Below are 12,596 nucleotides of genomic sequence, written 5' to 3'. Positions count from 1 at the left end.
TCGAAACATCTAAGATCTCATCTGCAGAAAATCGCTTGCTTTTGGACCATATTCCAAACTATTCGGTACAACTTCCATAGTGTTAAATGCACTCCTCGTTTTCCTCTTTTGCAGTTTCGTTGCCAATTATTCATCTAGTTTTCTGAATTTGCTGCTGGTTGTTCTGTGTACTTAAGTGGTCAGTGCATCTCAGTGCAGCGGTCACCGGGGAATGGCTGGAAATGGCCTCTTAATTAGCAGCCCTTGCCCTTTGACACTGGCTCCTGACCTCAGCATCTCTCTGGTCTGTTTATTGTGCTCTGGGGGACCATCCTGGTCATGACCTCGGACCCCTGATGTCCTGTAAGTACTTCGCCAAAACAAATAGCGAAATGTTTTTGGCCTGTGTGGTCAATACAGACGATTGGGAGTCTTGATTAATGGCAGCATTTATTAGTGGAGCACACAGGTTTGAAAGCACACAAGAAGTTTTTAATGAATAAAATCACACCAGTGGAGCAGTTTTATTAATGTGTTTATTTAAACATTCCAGAGGCTGGATTCACTAATTGCTTTGCATTCAACCAGAAAGGAGTTGCTACAATTATTGAGACACATCGAAAACATGCACAACTCCCCACCCTCACGGAATCACTTAAAAAAGCTTTTCGATTGGGGGGGGGAGTATTTTTTCACATTTGCCATCTCATTTTACGATTCATTGAACTAATGTCCACGTTTATTTGTGTATATTTGTGCAAGGAAATCGAAATTTGTCAAACAATCTTTTGTTACTTGTTTTCGCTTGAATTTAGTTTCGTACCGGCTGATATTGTTTTATGTGATGAAGTCCCTCTACTGCTCTCCTCACTATAGTCGTGGAGGGGCAAGGCTGCTAGGCACATGCATTACATTACACTGTATTCCGTTACCGGTATATTAAATTATATTAGCTTGTATTGTCGTAGATGATGCTGTGCTACTTTCCACGATACCTTTACATTTTGTATATTTTGTTTTGTATTGCATGTAAAATGTCAAAATTTAAGAACGTTTTCAATTTTTCCACAAACGTCAAATATGAAAGCTGTTGACATTTTAATCGTGCAAGGCATTTTTATTTTAATACATCAACATGACGTTACACGCGCCGTGGATCTATCTGAATAATCCACTGAGCCCTGACGAGCCCTGAGCCCAGATTCGTTTCTGCACATTCGTATGGGCCTTCAAATTACGTGAACGGGCTCCTGTTAATGCCTGCATCGCATTCGTTTTTCATTCCTTTAAAGAAACAGATGCAGTCTAATCCCGCGTTGACCCGTCTGCGCGTACCCGCGCGTTTGTGTGCGGGTCTCTTCACATGCTGTTTGTTTGGGTGGAAACAAGGCGTCACGCCATGTCATTCGATCGAACCTTCCTCCTTTTCTGCTCAACCTAAAACCACCCTGCTTCAAAAAAAATTCATAAACGAACAAGATGTTGAACCCATTTTAATCACAGGTGCAGCTCCAGCCAATTGTGCAGGGTCTGATGCACTTAATGGGCTCCCCCCCCCCCCCCAAAAAAAAGCGCCACAAGAAAAAGCGCACGCAAAGCTTGTACAGCGCATTTCCTCAGGCCAGCGTCTTTCGATGAACGAAATCATTTTATGATATACATTGCTATCAACATGAAAGCACTGCGCGTGCATGCCCTTTTCCCTAAACACGATTTAGACCGTTGTGCGTTTATTTCATTTTGTTGTTTATGTCAATATACAGAAGTATTCATCATTTGGGACGGAAGAGGGGGGGCGGGGGGGGGGATTAAAAGCAGAGTTTTATTTATTTTACAATGTTCTTGAAACAAATCACATTGAAAACAAATTGTACACAGGTTTTGCGGGTGGGGGGGTTATTTGCAGAATTTAAGATGAACACATTTTACATAAGTGCAGTAACGTTTTAATTGAAAAAAACATCGTGGTTTGAGTTGGTGTTATCCTTGAAAAAAAAATGGTGTGATGACTTTGGTCCCAAATATGTGCAGGCTGGAGTTATTCCACTGCTTGTCATCTTCAACCTAGGGACATAAAGAAAGAAAAGGAGCCTTTTCAATCCTGCACAAAATGTAAACATTTTTTATGAAACAAAAAAAATTGTCAATACAAGTGCATCGATATGTTTAAATAATTGCATAACTACGTTCTTGAAAAGGGTGCATGAAGGTAAATAAGAAACATCAGCAGTTTTTTTTTTAGCCTCTGTATCTACATGTTGTTTTTCTCTCTTATTTTCTGACTTTATCATGGAAGGGTTTTAAGGCTTTTATCCCCACGGGGAACCAGGGCCAACTCTTTCTCTGTCAATTTTCACCCACTCCCCAATTCACACGAGCCTTTTCTCCCACCAAGCCTCCAATGAATGATTTGTCCTTGTTCTTTGTCCACCTCTGATATCTTTTTTTTTTGCCCGCTCCTTTTATTTTCTGCAGACAGCATACAGCATATGCAAATACACACTCCTTTATTCGTGAGCACCCCCTCCCCTGAATGAATACAACCTTAAATGAGGCCACACTTTCACATATTTACGAAGGGGACATGGAGACGTGCACTTATTCCAATGAGCCGGCTTGCCGCTTTCTCAGAAGTAATAAAATCCTTACAAAAAACCCCCCCAAAAAAACATACATCGCCATGAAAGATGTCAAGCTTTCTTTCAAGGAGTTTCACAAAATGTTATTTACCACAAAACCCTTTTCTACAGATTGCCTCCGTTTAGGGAAAAGTGACATTATTGTATATAGCTGTCATTTATAATACTTGGATGGAATGACAGTGACACCGGCGCGTCACACGCAGGGCAGTAATAAACATGTCACTCGGTCCATATCCTTGAAAATGGAGACCTTTTGCGTGAAATGGCAATCTGGGCTCATGTCATACAAGTGTCCAGTTCAATCACATCTAGGATTGTATTCATTTCAAAATCATTTGGAGGGGAAATAACAAAAGACTCTTTGCCCAAATACTTTTAGACCAAACTGTACTCTAAACTATTTCAGTATTGTCTCACAAGTAAAATGTCCATCACTCCTTCTGACTTGAAATGATGATCTTAGGAGTATTCTTGTTTGAAATACGAAGGCGCACCATCTGACAAGTGGTGTATTTAGTGCCTTGCAAGCTCACACTATGCATAAAGGCTGCTCACATGAATGGGCTTGCAGCTTGGATGAATTATAACCAACATAAACTGCTTTCTTGCAGCTGACATCGAGAGAGAATGTGAATGGAAGTTTAGTGTGTGTGTGTGTGTGTGTGTGTGTGTGTGTGTGTGTGTGTGTGTGTGTGTGTGTGTGTGTGTGAGCTGCAGAGCAGTGACAGTTCCACCTTTTCATTCGTACATTACTGCGCCCGCCAGCCTCTTCCCCATAGCAACGGCAGCAGAGGTCAAAGGCTATGTAACCCCCAACAGGCATACAGGGACCACCGCCGTCTCCTCTCGCACTCGGCGGCCGCACCCATGAACTTGAACTTATAGCACCGGAGAACTGTTGAGTCAAACTGATAAATGATCACCTCTGAGCAAGAGCGTAGCCAATACTTGTCACGCTGGAAGGAATGATTACACACAAGTATTAAAGGCACAGTCACCTAATTCTCCTCCCCTGTAGGACCTGCACTCAGGGATTCCTCATAATCCCAGCGAATGTCTCGCCATCCTTCTTTAAGATACTTAACATTGAGCTTTGCGCCAGATTAATCCACGTTTCATTAAAGGAGCCCGTGTGAGCCTCGCTTGACCCACATGGCAAATCATCCCACACTCTCAGGTTGTGCCCGTGAGCTGAGCATTAAATATTACAGCGTGTTAAACATTCATATGGTAGTGGCAGATCCAAAGATTTGCTAGAGCCTCGGGAGGACCTTCAAGGGTCATAAAAAGAGTGTTTTTTTTTTGTTTTTGTTTTTTTACATGGGCAAACAAATGACTCCGATCTATCGTCAAACTAATGTGCTTATCCTCATGTCAAGAGGCAACACATGCAATAATATTCTGTCCCCCATTTATTCATATTCATTAGTTAGAAAAACATGACTGTTTTTGTAGTGCTTTAAATGTCATTGCTCTTGTGGAACATGACGAGAAAGACATTCTGTATGTCTAACCCTCTGGCATCACACAAACACACGATATTGCAATATGCAACATACGAAATGGGTGTTGAATATCGCAATGTCGATATTTAGATATTTAATATGTACTGAATGATTTTGTTTTCATGCGGAAAAATAAGCAGTCTTACCGTATTCTTAGCTCATTAAGTGTACAGTAATAACTTTTTTGTATGCAGAAGTTATTTTGTGCTCGTATTATTATGATTATTATTTATTATATTTATTCGACAAATATATTGCTAATGCTTTATTTTATATTGCACTCATATTGAACTGTATACAGTTCTTTTCTGAAACATTTATTTTGTGCAATGAAACACTTGATTCGCCCCCTACTCCCAATTTTGCTGCTGTAGACTGCAAATTCCCCAGTGTGGGACAAATAAAAGTTATCTTATCTTATCTTATCTTATCTTATTGGATGGTGATGCACATTAAGGTTGTATATTATTGGTCAAAGTCAGATAAAAGCATACAGTTCTATGGAACATATTCTACAAGGAAAATGATGGCGCCGATGAATTTTTTTTTAGATATACTGTGTAGTCCTATATATATAGAGAGAGAGAGAGAGAGAGAGAGAGAGAGACACACACACACACACACACACACACACACACACACACACACACACACACACACACACACACATTAAATTAGTTCTACCACAAACTGCATGTGAATTCATTTAATGCACTCGAGAACGGAGACTGTCAATATTTGAATGCACATGGTGCAGAGAACTCTACACACCGATGTCCTAAATCCTCTTCCCTGGCCAAATGGATAGTCTTGATTGCAAACACTTTTTGTTTTCAGATTAAACAGATGTTTGTGTTCAATCACCAGGTACCTAAATTATAACATGACTAACTTCACGTGATCTGCCGGCCGCAAAGGCAAAGAGAAAAATAGCTACAGTATATGTTAACTCTTCTTTGAGGAGATGTGGTCATACCGTGCCTGTGCAACAGACCTCCCAACTGAATGTCATGCTTACCGACACTCATTTGAACCCTATCTTGATCGGTTGCGTGTCATTCTCGTCTGTTTGTTAGTTAACCCAATTGTACGCGACCATTTTTTTCTTCAGTATGTGTGGTTCACGAAGCAGGGCGTCGATGAATGTGTGCAGTTTGGAGCTGCCTAGATTAAGGGTGTTCACATTCAGATGAGGTGACACGTAAATGTGTTTTTTACAACTAGTGACACGATTGATTCACAATTGACCTTTGTATCAGGTCTTCCCTCTTATCTGGACCTACAGTATGTAATCAAGTGAAGAATATATTTTCACCATATATGAATGCAACAATGTTATTTATTTGAACAGATATGTGTGCACCTTACAAAATCTACATCCGTGTGGTTCATTGTGAGAGATTATCAGCGAGATACTGTACGTCATTGGGCCTGTCATGCAGGCTGGTTCACAGGCACGGATAGGCTTGTGCCATTCCGAGTCCAAAGGTTTGCAGGCAACATACAATCAGATTGAGACTATGAATGTGCGGCTGATTTCTAATTGCATTCCACCTCTGATAAAGGCCAAGGAGAGAGTGACAAGGTGTAGGTCGGTGACTGCGTGCATGTGGTGTACTTTGCACGAATGCATGTTGAATCCCGCTCAATTGGCAGAGAAAAACAGCATCGCATCACCATGCCTTTCAGACATGCAGAGGGGGCTGAATAGACTAATGAACAGTCAGGTGGCACTCCAGGGCCCGCGCCGCCCCCACTCCCCAACGCACACATATCAAACACGCATACACTTGCAAACACATTAAAACTCAGCGCCTCACCCGACCTCGGTGCTCCGCACGACAATCTAATGTCTCAGGCATCTGCTCATGTCTAGTCTGGAGGGCCTTTCCCACCCTGCCCCCCAGGCCGGGCCCGCTGCGGCACCAGCTCTCACAATTGTGGGAAAGCAAGCTTTTTTGGAGGGGGGCAGGTGTGGCGGGGTGTCAGCAGAGTGTGTGTGTGTATGTGTGTGAGGGGGGTACGGGGGCGCTAACCAGCTATTGAGAGGGCAGTGAGCGAGAGCGAGCAGACTTGAATGATAATGTGAAAACGCACAACGCTGTTCATTAACACACGTGCACGGCAGCTGCGCACGTTGGCAGTGGACGCACGTTCACGTCTTCCCGCTTGCTGCTCCTGACTGCAGAGACGCCAGAGCAGTTAACCGATAGTCACAACATATAAGAACTGAATCAAAAATTCAACCAGGACAAACTAATAATGCTCAATTATGACACTTCATTTAAGATAAGATAAGATAAGATATCCTTTATTAATAATGTGTATTTGAATGCAGGTGTAGAACATCCCTACAGCACAGCTGGAGCTGTTGTCGAAAATCTTGACTCTTATGTTCCAAAATGAGGTCAACAGACCACGAGAAGTAGCTCTCATTGTAGTGCTGTATCGTTGTACTCCACTACAACCTGTAGCCACAGTAATAATAATAATAATAATAATAGATTTTATTTATAAGCGCCTTTCAAGACACCCAAGGACACATTACAATAACAAAAAACACAAAACAATACGGGTTGAGCAGTAATAAACATATTGTTGAATGGATGAAACCCTTTCTGAGTGTCACCAATACTGAGCAACATTCCCTTGGTAACAATTGAATATTTTACACAGATGTGTTGAAATATGACAACTTGTGTGTGTGTGTGTGTGTGTGTGTGTGCGTGTGTGTATATGATGATGAGATTGGCATCTTCATTTCTGCTGATTTCCATTATTTTTTTAAATCTTTTAACGTTTACGATGGGAATTTCTCCATTGTGAGACAAATAAAGCTTTATATTGTATATATACTGTATATATATATATACTGTATACTGTATATAAACTTTTTTACGTGACACCTAGAGTGTGTCAAGTGTTCATATTTGGTGGCATCAGATGTTTCCTGTTTGATTTGGGGAGACTTTTGGGAGAGGTTGTATGGCTGTTTCATTATCTTTAGCAATACTTTATCATAGAAAATGATCATTCAATCAAAGTAATGAAACTAAACGGCTTGAAATTGAACGACATCAATGAATCAATTTATTTAAAAAAAATTTAGACAACATAAAATTTAGGAGTCTATTTATTTCACCTATAAACTAGGACTGTAAAAACACAAGCGTGTGTGCGGTATGCGTGTGTGTGTGTGTATATATATATATATAGATAGATAGATAGATAGATAGATATAGATATATACACTTTGTAACGTGTATGTGCCAGGTGGCGTCCATCATGCTGTGTGCAAAGGAGCAGCGTGACAAGAGAGGGTGGCAGCTTTCCTTCAACCAGTGCCAGCTCATTAATTTTGTTTGCTACCCAGCCCCCTTCCTATCACTCCCCCCCACCCCCCACTAACTGCTAATTAGCAGGAAGAGAACAGATGAAAAAGGGGGAAGGCCATGTGAGTGTGAGAGTGTACGTGTGTGCGTGTTCGATTGGGGAAGAAATAAGGAACTCATCTTTTCTTCATCCACGTTGACATCAGTCCGTGCACTCACGCACACGCACGCATACACACTCACCATTCGTCCTCCCACTGCTCCCACCAAAAGCCAACGTTACCCTACCTAAAAAGGATAATGCAACCCACCTTGTACGTCAGCCCAGCCATTTTAAATATCACTGCAAGATCGCCCAAGATGGCTCCTCCGCCCGCAGCCAGGATCCGAGATCGGCCAAGGTCTTTGTCTGCCTCCTGGCATAGGCGCAGTGTCTGTCACTGGCAGTGCAGATGGCATCCCATGGCTTCTGGGCAAAAAGAAGAGAGGGCGGAGGAAGCGCGACGACCTCGTCCTCTTTTTCGCTGAACAATGCCTCCACCGTCTTTTCAAGAAGAACGGCGCTAATTGAAACTCTGTAACGAAAACATCAATCAGGGTTTAGACAACAAGCCCGCATTGAATTGTTGGTTGTGATGAAAGCTACACAAAGAGAAGCGATGCACGTTTGGATGCTTGATTCTCATACAGGTGATTAAACGTCGCTGTGAACCTGGGTTTATAATTCAGCTGCTCATCTCCAAAACGAGAATGGCGGTGAAGAATCATTCGTGGGCTAGAGGTACAAAGGATGACACAATGGTGCCTTGGAGCATCCCATAAATAAAGACACCATGAACAGGAAGAGGCTCGGACCACAGCCCCTTTCGCATCGCTGATATCCCGCAAGTGAAACCAAGCAATTAGACAGCGAGCTCCACTGCAATAGGTAGTTAACGCGCTGAATGCAAGCTCATCTCACACCGGTGCTCTTCAGGCTTTAGAGGCTCACGTGGATATGGACTGCATCACACTCAAGGAGCAAGTTGAAAAGTTCAGCTCCTGTCTACAGGATGGGGCGGCCCCTCTCATTGAGGCCCGCTCCAATCTATCTCAAAGACTCTAAAGATTCGTTACAGCTTTTAAACACAAATGCCAAGTGTTTTTTTAAACCCTGTTCTGCAGAGGGTCCTACACCACTCCATTTCATTATTAGTAGTCCTGGAAACATTAATGCCAGCACAAAGCACTCGTTTCCCCCTTTCTTTCTTCTGTCAACAAAGCGCGCTAGAGATGTTTTACATTTAAATTAAATGAAAAGATTCACGTTGGCACTTTATGACAAGCTTACACACCAATCTAGTTCATTTGCTGTTTAGTCATTTCCTATGAATATTTATTAAGTCTGCACTAAACAACGTGCCCAATGTGTGTGTGTCTTTACTTCTACAACAATGACGCCAGGCGAGCCCAATGCACAACTCTGGATTCAAACCTGTTTAAAACCAGCTCTTCGTATCGCTGATTTGATTAGTGGCTTGGTGATGTGCATCCTCAAAACAAACTTGCGTGAAATCCAATTATACCCAAAGATTTTACACATTCCAATCTATATGTCTGCACACGTAATATGATTTGAATTATTACGGTGTGGTCATTCATTGTGTCATATTTACATTTTAATTACAGTCATATTATTAGATAAGATCGATCATGACATTTTTCAATCCTGGTCTATAGATATTTCTCTACTTGACAATCTTTCTCATGGCAGTTTACAGCACTACTTTTCGACATTACACAATGATATGATAGCAATGCAAACTGTCATGTTTATTATGCACATGTTACACTGTGTCCTTGGCTTCTTTTTACTGCTACTATTTGTCATTCTCATTTAGGTTGTGTGCGTTGTTAAGTGTGTGTGGTATATGAGTGTGTTTGAATATGGAAGCAAAATTAGTAGTTTACATATGATCTGCTTGTTGATCGAAGATATTTGTGCATGACATATATAGCATTATTTTTCAACTGCAAAATTAAATGAACAAGCACTTAATGTAGAACAATCCTTACCTTTGAGGTAAAGGCCAGTCTTCGCTCTTTCTTGCTTTCTCCCTCAACGTTAATTACGAGAGTCATTCCTACATTCGGTTATCTAGCTTTATGACAGGAATTTAACACTCATACAGCTAGATAACCAAAGACAGAAACAGACTCCCAAAACATCTGATTGCTTTAACCACACAGGTTACCACTTATCATCTAGAGGAGGCAAAAATGTGTCAGTTTTCCCCCCCGAAATGAGTACAAATGGATTTACAGCATTTTACAAAATAATCACAAAACACACAGCTAAGGAAACGAGGACATATTTTTCAAATATTTTGTGAAATACATGTTACATTATAAAGAGCCCACAAAATACAAAATATTGTTATCATAATCAGGTCACTATTAATCGTACTCTAATCCCCCAAAATAATAATACAGTAGGTATATAAAGTATCTGTAAAACATGCACACTTGTTAAAGGCAAAAAAAAAAAAAGGCTGGGCCGAAACGCCTGATGGCCTATTTCACGCTAATTAATAAAATAAAAATGTCATGGAAGAAATTGTAATTCAAACGGTGGTTGATATATTTTCTTACGTTAGAGACGTGGGATAAAATGTGCATTTCTACAAGTATTACGGGACATCTTTGATGTTGAGGAAATTGCGTGTGAAGTATTTTTCGAACGTCGACAACCTCTGCTTCACACTTGGACGTGTTCAAACTCACGTTGTGCTCATCAAGGTTAGAACGCACTCAAGAAAGAAAGAAAAAAGGAAAGCAAAAAGGGGGCGAAGGCGCGAGACGTCAGATCACCGTGACCGTCTTTTCTAACTCGCCCCAATTACTTCGTTTTGACTCCATGACATTTTTTAATAGCCCAATATCTTCACTTTTAATTAGACTTATGTCATTGGCCTACTTCGACAAATATTGGGTTAGGCACACAAGGCAATGTTTCAGGCCAAAATATGTATATTATTACAATATTATAAGCGTGCAGTATTATTGATAGAACACTATTATATTTAATTATTAATGGCTACGTTTTATGTTTTTTTTCCGGAAAGTGAGAGCGTACATCATGCGTTCCCTCAATGCCCCACATCAGTAAGACACATGGTGTTAAGCAGGTAAAACATGATGTAGGCATAATCGTCTCCTTTAAAAACATTCGCTTACCTAATTGTAAGCCCGGACTGGAAAGTCCCTGACCAACAGTCGACTTGAATTTCCCACAAGGGTGTTTTTCGAGCATGAGGCCCAGGTAAAGCGTCCTCTTCCATCCTCGTTCATCCACCTTCTCCCTCTCCTCCAGCCTGCTCGCTGTCACTCAAGCCACTCCGGGATGACGTCACTAACAGCTCGCCCTCTCTGACCAATCACAGAATCCAGGGGCTCCGAAGAGTGTTTAAAGTGGTGGGAGGATGCTCTTCGAAAAGAAGTCGTTTTTGTCCAGATTTTTATTTTTATTTTTTACCCCACATTCATGTTATTTGAGGCCTGATTGCAAAATAATACTGTTTTTTTTCTTCAATTCAAGAAGAAAAAACCTTGAGAGATCACATGAATATATTATCGCTTCTTTACTCATTGCTGTTATTTTACGTTTAATCTCATTGAATTTCTACGTGTAAACTTTGAGACGTTTGCACATTTTGATTGGAGTCTGTTGCAGAGATTAGTCTCCCTTTTGCATGAAGTCAACTGGGATATGCTCCAGAACTCCCGCGACCCTGTTCAAGATAAGAGGTGTTGAAAATGGGTGAATGGATATTGCTAACTTTATTTTGTTTCCAATCCCCCTTTTAAAATCCAAATAATCACATTTGAGAACATAGTATTTACCGGACTCTGATTTTAAAACTAGTTAGTCATAGATTTGTTGAGTATATGCAATATGAGGCGATCATACATTTATTTGGGTTCACAGTCATAATGGTCCTCTGAACAAAACATCGGCAAAAAAAGAGTATAACACATCTGCACTTTTTAATGGGCTCGATAGTGAGTTCTCCATATGTAGTTTGATCGGGTAGTTGTGTAGTGATTATGGATTATCTCCTGTATCATGGGTCGCGAATATGGTGCCCACCAGGTGCGAACCACATGCGAACCCCGTGGCCCTGTTCTACAAATAACTCACCAATGATGAGACATTGTGATTTCCAAGACTGTTGTAGGAGTCATCATTTGAAAATCTAAACACTTGCCAAAAAAGTGTGACAAACTGATATTTATGTTTCCTGCCTTGTTAAAAAAATACCTGCTAATTATTGTGAGAAATCTTTAACATGATCTGTGTCGTACATGAGCTCCAGTTCCAATGAAATTGGAATGTTCTGTAAATCACTCATTTGGAATTTAAGTCTAAACTTAGAATTTGGTTGTTTGTTTAAGAAAGGCTAAATTGATTTAAAAAAAATCTTAAGATCTACTGTAATATCATTTTGAGAACAGTGATTGTGCAGATGTCAAAATCAAAACTCAGGACTCTGTTGCACACCCTGAACTAGTTGCCAGCCACTCGCAGGTTAGACATACACAAACAACCATCAGCACTCACACTCACAACAAGGGACAATTTAGAGTGTTCCATTAAACTGCCACACAGGTTTTTGGAAAGTGGGAGGAAACCTTAGTACCCGGAGAAAACCCATGCAGGGATGGGGAGAACACGCAAGCTCCACACAGGAAGACCGAGCTGTAATCGAACCCTGCCCCTCTGCACTGTGAGGCTGATGCACTAACCACTTGACCACAAGCCACCCTCGATTGGGTGCTTTCCATTTTATTTTTTTAGATTCCTGTGCATCTCATAAACCAAGTTCCTTGTTTATGTAGCACCCATTGTTTAGAAAAAGCAAAACACACGACGATGTATTGTTAGACCAGCGTTTACTTTTGCACCTGGCGTTGTATATTCGTAATATAATGCGAGAAACACGTGAGACGCTATCAACAAAACATTCGACCGTGGCAGGACTCGAACCTGCAATCCCCTGATCCGAAGTCAGATGCCTTATCCATTAGGCCACACGGCCGTCAGCGACCGGTCAAAGACTTTTAAATAAATATAAATAGTTTATTGGTGCAGCAGGCAA

General features: G+C 41.0%; 1 long non-coding RNA gene and 1 other non-coding gene across 2 annotated transcripts; both read right to left on the bottom strand.

Moving 5' to 3' along the window:
- Positions 1–498: 498 nt before the first annotated feature.
- On the bottom strand, positions 499–9,678 carry LOC147205836 (uncharacterized). Its single transcript, XR_015100808.1, has 3 exons — positions 9,514–9,678; positions 7,770–8,033; positions 499–2,043 (listed from the first exon to the last, which is right to left on the bottom strand). It is a non-coding gene; the product is annotated as an uncharacterized LOC147205836 (long non-coding RNA).
- A 2,785-nt stretch (positions 9,679–12,463) lies between these two features.
- trnar-ucg (transfer RNA arginine (anticodon UCG)) lies at positions 12,464–12,536 on the bottom strand. The gene has a single exon. It is a non-coding gene; the product is annotated as a tRNA-Arg (tRNA).
- Between the last annotated feature and the right edge of the window lie 60 nt (positions 12,537–12,596).

This window comes from Hippocampus guttulatus, chromosome 4 (genome assembly GCF_054856545.1).
Source record: "Hippocampus guttulatus isolate MCC_2025c chromosome 4, RoL_Hgut_1.0, whole genome shotgun sequence".
Taxonomy (NCBI): domain Eukaryota; kingdom Metazoa; phylum Chordata; class Actinopteri; order Syngnathiformes; family Syngnathidae; genus Hippocampus; species Hippocampus guttulatus.
Note: the sequence above shows the minus strand (reverse complement) of the source record. Positions and strands in the feature narration are given on the sequence as shown.